This window comes from Eleutherodactylus coqui, chromosome 1, assembly GCF_035609145.1.
Source record: "Eleutherodactylus coqui strain aEleCoq1 chromosome 1, aEleCoq1.hap1, whole genome shotgun sequence".
NCBI classification, from domain to species: Eukaryota; Metazoa; Chordata; class Amphibia; order Anura; family Eleutherodactylidae; genus Eleutherodactylus; species Eleutherodactylus coqui.
In genome coordinates this window covers 441011703-441026027 of record NC_089837.1, presented here as the reverse complement: position 1 = coordinate 441026027, position 14325 = coordinate 441011703, and positions in this window count along the sequence as shown.

Below are 14325 nucleotides of genomic sequence, written 5' to 3'. Positions count from 1 at the left end.
CCCTGCTATGCTTGTTCTATAAGTGACCAGACACTGAGATAATGCCAAGCCCACTGTGGCCCTGCGTCTATACCACATAATGGTTATTGTCCAAAACAGAGACGATAACCATTATGTTGAGTGTGCCCAACAGAAACTTTAACCACCAAGATGAATGTGCCTTAATCAGAGACTAACTGCCAAGATTTGTGCTGTTATTTGTAACTGCCAAGCTGTTTGCCATTACCTCTGAATGACAAGCTGTGTGACCATTTAAGAGTGTATCCGCCAAGCGGATACACTGTTTCTTGCTCAGCCGCAGATGTCTATTGCTGATTATGTGGCAGATTCATTCAACACGGAAAACTTTGTTTGACTTTAGCCTTAGTTATCTCATGAAATTGTCTGAATAACATATTGAAAGACTTTACAGAAGGGAAGTTTATCCTCATGCCAGGGCAAATTGTCCATGTTAGTCAGTTTAGTCCTTGTTGAGCAGTTCAGCCACAGAGTTTCGAATGAATAGCTTCACACTGAATCTGCTGATGTATGTATGTGGAATCATATTCTGTTTGTGGTTTGGAGACAATCTTCTACCTGGCTGTGGGAGCTGTCTGCCCTGGATATAAAAGCAGCAGTTTATAGATGGGGATCAGTTACAACTAAATTTGCTTCTAACTGCAGTTACACTGGAAGAGCATTTATCTCATAGGAACAGTTGATACAAAGTAAATAGTAAAAAGTAGCCCATTGTAGTCTAATGACTGCTGGACTATGCAAATAGAGTGAGCAAGTTATGATATCTCTGTAGTCAAGCTGGTGCGGTTTACATAGTTTACATATGTATTTAACCCCTTCTCGCTGCAGATCTTTTCCTTTTTTTTGTTTTCATTTATCCATCTCCATTTCTCAAAAAAATCATAACTTTTTAATTTCTCTGATGACATAACTTCAGGAAGGCTTGTTCTTTGCAGGACAAGTTTACTTTTCAAAGGTACCGCTTTATCTACCATATAATGAATTGGAAAACTTTTTACTGCAGGTGTTTTCACTGCGTTCACGGTGCAGTAAAAATGAAGTGCCATCTTAACTCTGATAATTAGTAAGATTGCAGTGACATCAAATGCATATAGGTTTTTGTTTGCTGTACTATATAAAAAAATAAAATTCCTTTTTAAGAAAAAAATTGCTTTCGGTCACCATTAGAGATGAGCGAGCATACTCGATAAGGCAAACTACTTGAGCGAGTAGTGCCTTATTCGAGTACCTGCCCGCTCGTCTGTAAAGATTTGGCTGCCGGCGGGGGGCGGGGAGCGGCCGGGGAGAGCGTGGAGGAACGGAGGGGAGATCTCTCTCTCCCTCTCTCCCCCCCTATCCCCCCATGCTCACCGCCGCAACTCACCTGTCACCCGCGCCGGCAGCCGAATCTTTAGAGGCAAGCGGGCAGGTACTCGAATAAGGCACTACTCGCTCGAGTAGTTTGCCTTATCGAGTATACTCGCTCATCTCTAGTCACCATCTTTTGGCCTCCAAATCTGTTTTATTTTTGCATTGATGGAGCTCTGTCAGGGCTTGTTTTTATTGGTACTATTTTCAGATATATACGATTTTTTTGATCACTTTTTATTCCTTTTCTTTCTTTAGGATGTGGTGGCCAAAAACCCCCACAATTCTGGCATTGTATATTTCTTTCTGTCAGTGTTCACTGTGTTAGATAAATGTGACATTTACGTATGCAGTGGTGCCAATTTTTAATTTGTTTTTATTTTTGATGCAATGATTGGGAGTTGTTTTTTTTAACGTTTAGTAAGTTTTACATATATTGATTTCATTTTTACGTAATTAAAGTCCCTATAGGCGACTCAAACTAATAATGGCCTGTTTGCATGTACAATATATTGCAATACTTCAGTATTGAAGTATATTTTAAATTTAGAAGTATTCTGTTAAGTCCTGCCAGAGGCAAGGCATAATAGAAAGCCATCCATGTCAAACCTGGGGTTTGCCATGGTACCCAAGTCAGTGGCTGGAGGGTGGGGTGGGTGGTACTAGCTTCTGTTCATGAATATCCAGGACTACTCTAAGTAGTCCTCTATGCATGTGCTGATGCTAATGAAATGTAATTTTCTCCCAAACTACTTCCCAGATCCACACAGCAGGCACAACACTATAATTAGTGTGACAGGCACTACTTTATAGTGCTCTCAGATAGGGCTGCAAAAAGATAGTGATAGAGTCTATTTAAATGGCCAAGATTGGAGTTATCTGTGATCCCGGCCATTGTGGCTAGGTATTAGCTGTCAAAGACAGCCGACACCTGTTGCATATAGAGCGGGATTTGTTTATGTGCCTGTTCTATACACTGACACTTAGAATCCAAATTACTTGTATGGCAGATGTTGGTCAGGGGTTAATAAAGATTAGAGATGAGCGAACGTACTCGTCCGAGCTTGATACTCGTTCGAGTATTAGCGTGTTCGAGATGCTCGTTATTCGAGACAGGTACCACGCAATGTTCGAGTTACTTTCACTTTCATCTCTGAGACGTTAGCGCGCTTTTCTGGCCAATAGAAAGACAGGGAAGGCATTACAACTTCCCCCTGCGACGTTCAAGCCCTATACCACCCCCCTGCAGTGAGTGGCTGGCGAGATCAGGTGTCACCCGAGTATATAAATCGGCCCCTCCCGCGGCTCGCCAAAGATGCATTCTGACATAGTTCAGGGAAAGTGCTGCTGGTGCCGGAGCTGCTATAGGGAGAGCGTTAGGAGTTATTTTAGGCTTCAAGAACCCCAAAGGTCCTTCTTAGGGCCACATCTAACCATGTGCAGTAGTGTGGAGGCTGCTTTTTGCAGTGTTGCACATTTTTTTTTTTTGTATATCGGCCGTGCAGAGCATTGCGTCCTGCAGTAATTTTACATTGTCCAGGGCCAGTAGCGGTGAGGCAGGGACAGAAGACATATTTAGTGTATATAGGCAGTGGGCCTTTCCAAAAACATTTGGGAAAAAAAATCTATTTGGGCTGCCTGTGACCGTCCTCAGTGTACAGGGTCTCTGCTGGGGGTAGTTGTCCTAATTCATACGCAGCCAGCTAAGTGTTACAGCAGGCTTGCGCAAAATTCTTTCCTGCCTCTGTGTTGCCTGTTACATCACCGCTGTATTCCTGTCCACAGTGAAACAGTCTGCAGTAGTTTTACATTGTCCAGGGCCAGTAGTGGTGAGGCAGGGACAGAAGACATATTTAGTGTATATAGGCAGTGGGCCTTTCCAAAAACATTTGGGAAAAAAAATCTATTTGGGCTGCCTGTGACCGTCCTCAGTGTACAGGGTCTCTGCTGGGGGTAGTTGTCCTAATTCATACGCAGCCAGCTAAGTGTTACAGCAAGCTTGCGCAAAATTCTTTCCTGGCTCTGCTGTGCGTTCCGTAAGCAAAGTCAGCCTCCAACCACAGGCCAATAAGCGGCACATTTAATTACAGCGTTCTGTTTCTGCACTACTGGTAATACAGCATGCTGAGGAGTAGGGGTAGGCCTAGAGGACGTGGACGCGGGCGAGGACGCGGAGGCCCAAGTCAGGGTGTGGGCACAGGCCGAGCCAGTGCGGTGGCCAGGGGTAGAGGCAGGGCCAGACCGAATAATCCACCAACTGTTTCCCAAAGCGCCCCCTCGCGCCATGCCACACTGCAGAGGTCAAGGTGCTCTAAGGTGTGGCAGTTTTTCACAGAGACGCCTGACGACTAACGAACAGTGGTGTGCAACCTTTGTCGCGCCAAGATCAGCTGGGGCGCAACCACCACCAGCATGCGCAGGCATATGATGGCCAAGCACCCCACAAGGTGGGACGAAGGCCGTTCACCGCCTCCGGTTTGCACCACCGCCTCTCCCCCTGTGCCCCAACCTGCCACTGAGATCCAACCCCCCTCTGAGGACACAGGCACGAGTGCCTACCAGCTTGCACCCACACCCTCACCTCCGCTGTCCTCGGCCCCATCCAGCAATGTCTCTCAGCGCAGCGTCCAGACGTCGCTAGCGCCACAATTTGAGCGCAAGCGCAAGTACGACGCCACGCACCCGTACGCTCAAGCGTTAAACGTGCACATAGCCAAATTGATCAGCCTAGAGATGCTGCCGTATAGGCTTGTGGAAACGGAGACTTTCAAAAGCATGATGGCGGCGGCGGCCCCGCGCTACTCGGTTCCCAGTTGCCACTACTTTTCCCGATGTGCCGTCCCAGCCCTGCACGACCACGTCTCCCGCAACATTGTACGCGCCCTCACCAACGCGGTTACTGCCAAGGTCTACTTAACAACGGACACGTGGACAAGCACAGGTGGGCAGGGCCACTATATCTCCCTGACGATACATTGGGTGAATTTAGTGGAGGCTGGGACAGAGTCAGAGCCTGGGACCGCTCACGTCCTACCCACCCCCAGAATTGCGGGCCCCAGCTCGGTGCTGGTATCTGCGGCGGTGTATGCTTCCTCCACTAAACCACCCTCCTCCTCCAACGCAACCTCTGTCTCGCAATCAAGATGTGTCAGCAGCAGCAGCACGTCGCCAGCAGTCGGTGTCGCGTGGTGTGGCAGCACAGCGGTGGGCAAGCATCAGCAGGCCGTGCTGAAACTACTCAGCTTAGGAGAGAAGAGGCACACGGCCCACGAACTGCTACAGGGTCTGACAGAGCAGACTGACCGCTGGCTTGCGCCGCTGAGCCTCCAACCGGGCATGGTCGTGTGTGACAACGGCCGTAACCTGGTGGCAGCTCGGCAGCCTCACGCACGTGCCATGCCTGGCCCATGTCTTTAATTTGGTGGTTCAGCGCTTTCTGAAAAGCTACCCACACTTGTCATACCTGCTTGGAAAGGTGCGCCGGGTCAGCGCACATTTCCGCAAGTCCAAGACGGACGCTGCCACCCTGCGGACCCTGCAACATCGGTTTAATCTGCCAGTGCACCGACTGCTGTGCGACGTGCCCACACGGTGGAACTCTACGCTCCACATGTTGGCCAGATTCTATGAGCAGCGTAGAGCTATAGTGGAATACCAACTCCAACATGGGCGGCGTAGTGGGAGTCAGCCTCCTCAATTCTTTACAGAAGAGTGGGCCTGGTTGGCAGCCATCTGCCAGGTCCTTGGAAACTTTGAGGAGTCTACCCAGTTGGTGAGCGGGGATGCTGCAATCATTAGCATCACCATTCCTCTGCTATGCCTCTTGAGAAGTACCCTGCAAAGCATAAAGGCAGACGCTTTGCGCTTGGAAACGGAGGCGGGGGAAGACAGTATGTCGCTGGATAGTCAGAGCACCCTCCTGTCTATATCTCAGCGCGTTGAGGAGGAGGAGGAGGAGGGGGAGGAGCATGAGGAGGAGGGGGAAGAGACAGCTTGGCCCACTGCTGAGGGTACCCATGCTGCTTGCCTGTCATCCTTTCAGCGTGTATGGCCGGAGGAGGAGGAGGAGGAGGATCCTGAAAGTGATCTTCCTAGTGAGGACAGCCATGTGTTGCGTACAGGTACCCTGGCACACATGGCTTACTTCATGTTAGGATGCCTTTCTCGAGACCCTCGCGTTACACGCATTCTGGACACTACGGATTACTGGGTGTACACACTGCTCGACCCACGGTATAAGGAGAACCTTTCCACTCTCATACCCGAAGAGGAAAGGGGTTCGAGAGTGATGCTATACCACAGGACCCTGGCGGACAAACTGATGGTAACATTCCCATCCGACAGCGCTAGTGGCAGAAGGTGCAGTTCCGAGGGCCAGGTTGCAGGGGAGGCGCAGAGATCAGGCAGCATGTACAGCGCAGGCAGGGGAACATTCCCCAAGGCCTTTGCCATCTTTATGGCTCCCCAGCAAGACTGTGTCACCGCTCCCCAGTCAAGGCTGAGTTGGCGGGAGCACTGTAAAAGGATGGTGAGGGAGTACGTAGCCAATCGCATGACCGTCCTCCGTGACGCCTCTGCCCCCTACAACTACTGGGTCTTGAAGCTGGACACGTGGCCTGAACTCGCGCTGTAGTGCGGCTGGGGGAATCATCACAGATAAGTGTACCCGCCTGTCAACCGACAGTGCCGACAGGCTTACACTCATCAAGATGAACAAAGCCTGGATTTCCCCAGACTTCTCTACTCCACCAGCGGACAGCAGCGATACCTAAGCAATATGTAGGCTGCACCCGCGGATGGAAGCATCGTTCTCTATCACCATCAAAAACGGGGACCTTTTTGCTTCATCAATCTGTGTATTCTATTCATCCTCCTCCTCCTGCTCCTCCTCCTGAAACCTCACGTGATCACGCCGAACGGGCAATTTTTCTTAGGCCCACAAGGCTCAGTCATATAATTTTTGTAAACAATTTTTATACGTTTCAATGCTCATTAAAGCGTTGAAACTTTCACCTGAACCAATTTTTATTTTAACTGGGCTGCCTCCAGGCCTAGTTACCAATTAAGCCACATTAACCAAAGCGATTAATGGGTTTCACCTGCCCTCTTGGTTGGGCATGGGCAATTTTTCTGACGTACATTAGTACTGTTGGTACACCAATTTTTTGGGGCCCTCGCCTACAGTGTAATCCAATTAATTTTTTGCCCACCTGCATTAAAGCTGACGTTACATCAGCTGTGATGGGCAATGCAATGGGATATATTTATGTACCGCCGGTGGCTTCCTGGCACCCACCCATGCTGTGGGTCCACAGGGAGTTGTAACTGCATGTGTCTACTTATAAAGAACCCCAGGCTGACTGGGGCATGCAGTGTGGGCCGAAGCCCACCTGCATTTAATCGGACGTTACATCAGCTGTGTTGGGCACTGTAATGGGATACATTTATGTACAGCCGGTGGGTTCCAGGGAGCCACCCATGCTGTGGGTGCACACGGAATCCCCTTTGCGGAGTTGTACCTGCCTGTGACTATTTATAAAAAAACGCGGTCTGACTGGGGCATGCAGACACCTTGACAGAATGAATAGTGTGTGGCACATAGGTTCCCCATTGCTATGCCCACGTGTGCAGCTCCTGATGGCGGTGGCACAGGATCATATTTCTCATTGCTTCTGTACAGCATTGTGGGCTATCGCCCCACCCCTTTTAAAGAGGGTCGCTGCCTAGCCGTGCCAACACTCTGCAGTGTGTGCCTGCGGTTCCTCCTCATGGCAGACGCACTTATAAATAGACATGAGGGTGGCGTGGCATGAGGGCAGCTGAAGGCTGCGCAGGGACACTTTGGTGTGCGCTGTGGACACTGGGTCGTCCACAGGAGAAGTGGCAGCGGAGTGTCGTGCAGGCAGTGATTGTGCTTTGTTGGAGGTAGTGTGGTGCTTAGCTAAGGTATGCATTGCTAATGAGGGCTTTTCAGAAGTAAAAGTTGTTGGGAGGGGGGGAGGGCCATTCTTGCCGCTATTGTGGCCTAATAGTGGGACCTGGGAACTTGAGATACAGCCCAACATGTAGCCCCTCGCCTGCCCTATCCGTTGCTGTGTCGTTCCCATCACTTTCTTGAATTGCCCAGGTTTTCACAAATGAAAACCTTAGCGAGCATCGGCGATATACAAAAATGCTCGAGTCGCCCATTGACTTCAATGGGGTTCGTTACTCGAAACGAACCCTCGAGCATCGCGATAATTTCGTCCCGAGTAACGAGCACCCGAGCATTTTGGTGCTCGCTCATCTCTAATAAAGATATTAAATATAAAACAAGTAAAAAATATAGATAATTCACAGCAGTGTAATAAGCTTTGCAGAATTTTTGGGCTTCATATTACAATATACAGTGAAGGGCAACTTTATTAGAGACACCTATCAAGTAGTGTGTTGGACCTCCTTAGGCCCTTAGAACCACAGCAATTCACTGTGGTTAGATTTCGCTAGATGTTAAAATTGTTCAGCAGGAATATTGACCAATGCAGACTGGGAGCTTCTTGTAGTTGTCACAACTTAGAAGGAGGTACTGAATGTTCTGACCAGTGGACAAGAAGGTTGCGCCAATTTTTGACCCTCCCCTCAGCATGGTGCAACAAAAATCTGGATTCATCTGACCAGGCGATGTTTTTCCACTGTGCAGTGATCTAATTTTTGCACTGTTTTGCTCTCTAGAGTTGTCTTTTTGATTATTTTAGACAGCAATGGCACTTGAATTGCTCATCTGCTGTTATAGCTAGAGATGAGCGAGCACGCTCGGATAAGCAGTTGCTCGAGCGAGCATCGCTCTTCTCGAGTAACTGCTTACTGGTCCACGCGTGCCCGGGGGGAAGCAGAGCTTACCCCAGCTGCCCCCCCAAGCATGCTTGGACCAGTAAGCAGTTACTCGAGAAGAGCGATGCTCGCTCATCCCTTGTTATAGCCCATTCATGCTAAAGAAAAACTAGCTGTGTGTTCAGACACATTAATTGGAGCACCAGCATTGTATTCGGCTGCCTGTTCATCAGAATGGTTCTTTATAACCTCCTGTGACCTCTTTTGCTGATGAGTTGTTTATGTCTACAGGATCCCCTTTCACTGGATGTTTTTCCTCAATGATACCACTCTCAGTATTATCTTGATACCATTGCATGAGAAAAGCACAAAAAGTGGCAGTTTTTGAAATCCTGGCTCAGCTAGTCCAGCACTATTGACGAAAGCTCTTTACTGTAAAAGCAGTGAGACTATGGAACTCTCTGGCCAAGGATGGTCAACTCGATAAAAGAGTCAGTCGAAGAGGGGCCTGGACGTCTTTCTTGAGTGTTACAAAATTACCATGTTACAATCACTGATTACTTTAGAAGGGTCAATGGTTCAAGGATTATTTTGATTGCCAGATTGGAGTCTGGAAGGGATTTTTTCACTTAAATGGGGAATATTGGCTTCTATCTCATTGGTTTTTTTATTGCGTTCCTCTGTATCAATATTGGGGGAGGGGTAGTCATAGGCTAAACTGGATGGAAAATGGCCTTTTTTTTGGCCTTACATGCTCTGTTGCTATATATTTAGCATAAAACAGTATACAAAGATATGTTTCAGCTTCTTGGTTGCATAATAAAGAGGTCACTGCAGTAATCTACATAGTTTATACTGCCCACATATTATCATGTTTCATCCGGATTTAATCTTTCCAAGCCATACACTAGAGTATACTGGATGACTTGACTGGACAGACAGATGCTTCTTCAATCACTGGTAATATCTACATGCAGCTGTGCTGATCAACTTTATCACCCTCTTGTAAAGCATTTTTGGCCACTGTACTTCTCCATCCCAACCCTGCTAGTTTTTGACTATGTTTTTGCTGCTGCACCTGACAGGCTTATTTTAATGAAACTTTTATTGCTATTGGCGGCCACTCACCTCACTATGTTTTTTCTGCCTCGGATACATGGCTGATAAGGTTTAAAACAGATATATGTCCATCAAGTTCATCCAATAATCCAACTATGCTGATCCAGAGAAAGCCAAAACCTCTCATGAGGTGGATGCTTATTTAGGGGAAAAAAATTCCTTCTCAACTCCAAATATGGCAATCAATACCCCATCTGCAGAAATCTAGCGTATGTCAGTTGTGTTAGTATTTGCTAGTTGTCCCATATGTGTTGTTGCTAATAAAATATTTCTCCCAAAATAAGTCTATCCAGTGACCGGCTTTAACCCTTTCCAATCCACTGTTTGACGTCTAAAGACATTATGATTGACGACTGTACAGCTCCGATGTCGGAAGACGTCCGGCAGGGTATTCTTACTGTAGATTACTGGTCGCTCTGTTGTCCGGGGCCTCTCCAGCATGTCCGATACCACGCTACTGGCCAGCATATGGCGCCATTGTATAATGACAGAAAAAGAAAGCCCCCTAGGAAACCCTGAATCCGATTGATCCGATTGGATTGCAAAGGGTTAATTAAAATATTCTCACTTTTTTGACACTGTACATACACTGTAGTTTGTAGCTTTCAACAAAGCTGTGGTCTATTCATTACCAATCAAGCTTATTGAGGTAGCAATCGCTAACTTAACACAACACATTAACCACATGGTTGCAGCAAACTTTAACTTGGCTGTTCAATGGCTTTTGTTGTTTTAAGTCTAAATTTAAAGCTTACTGAAACTGTGCATTTACCGTATTGAGTGCCAAGTTAGCGTCTGATACATCTGTAGATAACTTTATTGTGAAACTGCTATAAAACAAACTTTTCCACTGATTTCTTTTTTCATGCCATGTTCATAACTGAATTGAAAGCAGTAACATCTTGTTATAATGAGAAAGTTCTGTATGATACTTCTGACAAAAAGTTCAGCTTCTGTGGCAAAAAAAAGTTTACTTCTAAAATATAATATTTCAAAGGAGTTCTTGCAGTGAGGCATACAGATTTAGTAAAGTTTAACTTGATGTAACACAACACGTTACCATTGAAAATGTCTAGTTAAAGTTTGCTGCATGATGGGGTATAATATGGTAGATGTCAAGTTAAAGTTTGCTAGATCTGTAAGTATTACTAATTTATATTCAAAAACAGAATTTTACATGTATTAACTTGTATTACAACCGGAATATTCCTTGCTGAACACAGTTTGAACAATTGAACCTGAGTATCTCATTGCACCCTTCCATCTGGGTAACCGCATGGATCTTAACCCCTTAGTGACCAAGCCTGTTTACGCCTTAAAGGGGTTGTCCCGAGGCAGCAAGTGGGGCTATACACTTCTGCATGGCCATAATAATGCACTTTGTAATGTACATTGTGCATTAATTATGAGCCATACAGAAGTTATAAAAAGTTTTTTACTTACCTGCTCCGTTGCTGGCGTCCTCGTCTCCATGGTGCCGACTAATTTTCGCCCTCCGATGGCCAAATTAGCCGCGCTTGCGCAGTCCGGGTCTTCTCCTGTTCTCTATGGGGCTCCGTGTAGCTCCGTGTAGCTCCGCCCCATCACGTGCCGATTCCAGCCAATCAGGAGGCTGGAATCGGCAATGGACCGCACAGAAGCCCTGCGGTCCATGAAGACAGAGGATCCCGGCGGCCATCTTCAGCAGGTGAGTATGAAGACGCCGGACCGCCGGGATTCAGGTAAGCGCTGTGCGGGTGGTTTTTTTAACCCCTGCATCGGGGTTGTCTCGCGCCGAACGGGGGGGGGGGTTTAAAAAAAAAAAAACCCCGTTTCGGCGCGGGACATCTCCTTTAATGACCAGGCTAAATTTTGCAAATCTGACACGTGTCACTTTAGCATGGAAAAAGACCAGAAAGGTTTTGCATATCCAAGCGATTCTGACATTGTTTTATCGCCACATGTTGAACTTCATTTAGGTGGAAAAAAAAGACCGATAGAATTTGTGTTTATTTATTAAAAGCGCCAAAATTGGGAAAATTTTGAAAAAATCGTCATTTTTTCACATTTCCAACTGCAATATCTCAAATATGTGCAAACATAATATAGAAATTTTTGCTAAGATTTATATTTCCATCCGTTTACTTTATTTTGGGCGCACATTGGAAAAACTTTCGTTTTTTTTAACCATTTAGGAGACGTACAAATGTAACATTACTTTTCAGCATTTTGAGGAACACTTTGTTTTCCTACACCAATCCAAGATTGGAAAGGCTCATAGGAGTCAAAATGATAGATACCCCCACAAGTGACCCCATTTTAAAAACTACACCCTTTAACGTATTCACTGAGGGGTGTCATGAGTATTTTAACCCCACAGTTTTTTTTCAGGAGTCAATGCAATTTAGAAGAGAAAAACAAAAATTTCATATTTTTGCAAATATGTCATTTTAAAGACAGGACTTTTTTCTATAGTACACATGAAAATTAGGATTTGCACCCCAGAATGGATACCCCTGTTTGTCCCGTGCTCAGAAACATACCCATTGTGGCCCTAATCTTACGTTTGGATGCACAATGGGGCCCAAAATGAAAGGAGCAATCGGTGGCTTTCGGAACAGAAATTTTGCTTGAAGGAGATTTAGGCCCCATTGCCCACTTGTAGAGCCATTGAGTGACCAAAACTATGGAGAACCCCCACAAGTGACCCCATTTTGAAAAGTAGACCCCTTAACGAATTTATCTAGGGGTATAATGACTTTTTTGACTTCACAGTTTTTGAATGAATCTAAGCCAAGCCGAAGGAAAAAAATTACAATTTTCATTTTTTTGGTAATTCTGTCATTTTAAAAGCAGTTTTTTTGTACAGCACATATATGAATGAAGACTTGCACCCCAAAATGGATACCCCCGTTTCTCCCGTGCTCAGAAACATACCCATTGTGGCCCTAATCATATGTCTGGATGCACAATGGGGCCCAAAATGAAAGGAGCAACCGACCGGTGGCTTTCGGAACAGAAATTTTGCTTGAAGGAGATTTAGTCCCCATTGCCCACTTGTAGAGCCCTTGAGTGACCAAAACGATGGAGAACGCCCACAAGTGACCCCATTTTGAAAAGTAGACCCCTTAACGAATTTATCTAGGGGTAGGATGACTTTTTTGACTTCACAGTTTTTGAATGAATCTAAGCCAAGCCGAAGGAAAAAAAATACGATTTTCATTTTTTGGTAATTCTGTCATTTCAAAAGCAGTTTTTTTTGTACCACACATATATGAATGAAGACTTGCACCCCAAAATGGATACCCCTGTTTGTCCTGTGCACAGAAACATACCCATTGTGGCCCTAGTATTACGTCTATATGCACAATGGGGCCCAAAATGAAAGGAGCAACCGCTGGCTTTCGGAACAGAAATTTTTTCTTGAAGGAGATTTAGGCCCTATTGCCCACTTGTAGAGCCATTGAGTGACCAAAACGATGGAGAACCCCCACAAGTGACCCCATTTTGAAAAGTAGACCCCCTAACGAATTTATCTAGGGGTATAATGACTTTTTTGACTTCACAGTTTTTGAATGAATCTAAGCCAAGCAGAAAGAAAAAATTACGATATTCATTTTTTTGGCAATTGTGTCAATTTAAAAACTGTTTTTTTTGGAAAGTGTACATAGGAATGAAGACTTTCGCCCCAAAATGGATACCCCCATTTGTCCCGTGTTCAGAAACATACCCATTGTGGCCCTAATCTACTTAAAGGAAACATAGCTAGGCCTATAATGGAAGGAGCACCCGTTGGATTTCAGGGTACAACGGAATAAATTCCAGTCCCCATTGCCCACATGTAGAGCCATTGAGCGTCCAAAACGATAGAGAACCCCCACAAATGACCCATTTTAAAAACTAGACCCCTTAACAAATTCATCTAGGGGTGTACTGCATATTTTGACCCCAAAGTATTTGAATGAATCTAAGCAAAGCAAAAGGAAAAAATTACGATTTTCATTTGTTTGGCAATTTTGTCAATTTAAAAACTGTTTTTTTTGTACAGTGTACATAGGAATGAAGACTTTCACCCCAAAATGGATACCCCTGTTTGTCCCCTGTTCAGAAACATACCCATTGTGGCCCTAATCTACTTACAGGACACATGGCTAGGCCCATAATGGAGGGAATGCCCGCTGGATTTCAGGGCAGAACTGAATAAATTCCAGGCCCCATTGCCCACTTATACGGAAAAAAAATTGACTTCCTAAAAATAATCCCCCCCCCCCCCCGCCATCCCCATTTTTTGGCATTCCCTAAATATTAGATAAAGGTAATAATATAAACTGCGTTTTATGTCCGAAGACAGGGGTAATTACGGAGGCTGGTTGGGCTGGGCACATGGGGCAAGAAAACCGGGTATCCCCCCCCCCCTCTCCGAGAAGATGTTTCATCTCCCCCCACCAATCGCATCGGTGAGGGGAAATGAAACTGCCACTTTTTAAAGAACTTTTACGTGATCGCCATTATGCATTGGATAACGGCGATCACGTGACCAGTAACCGCATACCGTGGCTCCCCGTGACATCTCCAGGCTCTTGGCTACCTTTTGTAGCCAGCAGCTGGGAGATTTTATATTTCTTGGGCAATCTTTCACTTTTGCGCATGCGTCCGCCATCATGCTGACGGGCGCATGCGCCGAAGCTGGGGTAACATCCGCGGATCAACATCCCACCAGGGAACAAATCCGGGACCTTGGGTACGTAATTTCATCCCCCCTTACGGATACGATCCATAAGGGGAGATGAAACTTTAACTTTTTAAACTTTTTTTTACTTTTAACTTTTTTTTTTTTTTTTACTTTTTAACTTTATATGATCACCGTTATCTGATGGATAACGGTGATCATATGACTGGAAACCGCATACAGCGGTCGACAGTCATATCTCCCTGCACTCGGCTATCTGTGACAGCCGGGTGCAGGGAGATTTTGAATTTGCCGGGCTCGCCGGCTTCTGCGCATGCGCGCCGCATCGGCACATCGCAGAAGCCAGCGGGGGGTCCAGACAC